Raw genomic sequence first — 2245 nt, forward strand, 5'->3', positions numbered from 1 at the left:
TTTTAAGTTTTCTCGTATATCGGGGCGACTCTTTCGACTACTGACTGCTTTTTAAAACCAACTGCTTTTTAAAACCATGCTAAATATATATGTTTGAACTGTAATAGCGTGTGGAGAGGGTATTTCAAAAACGGGTAAAATAGATTTCGATATTTCATCAACTTTTTCAGTCAAACAGTACTCAATAAGATTTAAACCGCAGTCAGATCATTCAAGGCGTCGCCCTGATGCGAGCTTTTTATAACAAATGTTTCGCTTACAAGGCTACAAAATTTCGATATCAATATAAACCGATCATTTTACATGATTTGACACGACAATAGGTGACATTGTTGTATGTAAAACTATGAATAATTAAAACTACAAATATTGTTCATTTGACATTGAAGAAGCTAGGAACAAAAAATGTGTATTTGTCATTGAAGAAAACATAAAGACGATAGTTTGCATCGCTCCACTTATAACTATGGTTAAGTAAACAGCTAAAATATGTTTATTTGGAAATAAATATACAACGCATTGCCTTAGCTAAATAGCTTTACCAATTCGACAATAGTAAAGTCGACGAAAAGTTATATTCTCAAAAGTAACCAAAATGATTTTTACGCAATCAAATTTCTTTATGTTTCTCTCAATCTATCGTAAGTGAATTTTGTCGATTCTTGTCGCTACTTCTTGTGCACTGTTTTTTGTCTGGTTCATTTCAGTTGCGTTGTTTGCAACTCCTCTGCAAATACATTTTTGTGGAATCTCAAAAGAGCCAGCAGTTGTTTTTTGGGATGGAATACTTAAAAACACCATATAATTGATATGGTATTTGATTTCATTACTACCACACAAGGGGACGAAAACAAGCATAAACCTTAATTTATATTAAAAAAAATCGAATAAAAAAAAACAATTCATTTTATCAAAAGGTTAAAGTTCAATTCCTCTGAATTTTCTATTTTTCAGATCTCCTTATTGACAATGCTCGGAGTGCATATTCATTTGAATTTGTTTTACCGGACTCCAAAACCATACGCGGAGCAACCTGTCGCAGTTTTAGGTCAGTAAAATTTCGTTTTTTTGTAGCAACCTCAATGTGTAATTATGAGAGAATTTTTAACCTGATGTCAAGAAAATCATAGATTTTCGAAAATCAAGATTTTGGAAAAGTTAATAATCATAATTACAATAATATGAGTTGAACAATTGGATACTTAAAGTAAAAAAAGAGGTAAAACTTTTTTATCGATGCTTCATCTATGCAAAAAATGTTCTTCAATAATTCTCCACAAAAATTGAGGCTAATAATAAGTCTGTAAACATCAATGAGTAATTTGAAAGAGGAGTAATTTAAAAGCTTTTAATTGAGTTCTTTGAAATGTCAAAACTTATTTTCCCACTCATTTTGTCTCTTTACTGTTTTTCGGCTTTTTCAGACTTTCTAGGTTAGTTTGTTTGAATCAATTTTTGTTTTTCTCGAACTCCCTTATGCCTTGGCTCCTGAGTCTCAAAATTGTTTCAAAGTTTTGGAATAGTCAATATATTTAAAACCAATTGTAAGGTTCCTATTTTCAAGGGTAAAATCTTGACACGAATTTTACAAGAAAAATTACGACTAGTTCTGCACTGCAAAGTTCTCATCTTGTTTTAGCTCTTTCAGATTGATGAAATTTTACTCGAAAAAAAAATCAGCTTGCAATTTGTCAATTTGTATTTCAACAGTCAATTTTGTATTTTAGTCCCTATTTCTGCATGGTTCGATATTACACTTCCACATTCCAGCAACGTGATCCCTTCTGGAATGACACGTTTGCCATTGAAAGGATGAGTCGCTCAATATTCAGGAAAAATAATTGGTTTTCTTTGGACCCTGAGCTCGAGCCCTCAGGTTGCAATTTTAGTTATGATTTCATCAACCGCAAATTTTCGATTTAGTTATTTTAGTTTTTTATAACCAGACAAAGTGCAGATTTATGCCTCTTTACAAAAAAGAACACAGAAACTTAAGTTTTGATTTTTTGCCTATTTAAATCACCAGGTTTCAAGCGATCCATTAAGTTCAATTCTTAACTCGATAGAAAACAATTTCTCAAATGTATATCGGCCAAATTGATAATTTCAATTTTTTCCTTAAGTTATGGTTTTTTTTTAAAATATTTGTTTCAAAAAATTATAGAGCCTCGTTTTCACCACAATAGTTCTCGCAAGAGCGACTCTTTAACTGTTTTTTTTTCGGAAAGGTAGCTAACGAACCTCG

The 2245-nt window shown here is 31.5% G+C and overlaps 1 long non-coding RNA gene across 1 annotated transcript; it reads left to right on the forward strand.

The window, feature by feature from the left end:
- Positions 1-547: 547 nt before the first annotated feature.
- On the forward strand, positions 548-1875 carry LOC134856444 (uncharacterized). The gene is made up of 3 exons (XR_010164809.1): positions 548-641; positions 955-1048; positions 1728-1875. It is a non-coding gene; the product is annotated as an uncharacterized LOC134856444 (long non-coding RNA).
- The last annotated feature ends 370 nt before the right edge of the window (positions 1876-2245 follow it).

Source organism: Symsagittifera roscoffensis, unplaced genomic scaffold (genome assembly GCF_963678635.1).
Source record: "Symsagittifera roscoffensis unplaced genomic scaffold, txSymRosc1.1 SCAFFOLD_560, whole genome shotgun sequence".
NCBI lineage: Eukaryota > Metazoa > Xenacoelomorpha > Acoela > Convolutidae > Symsagittifera > Symsagittifera roscoffensis.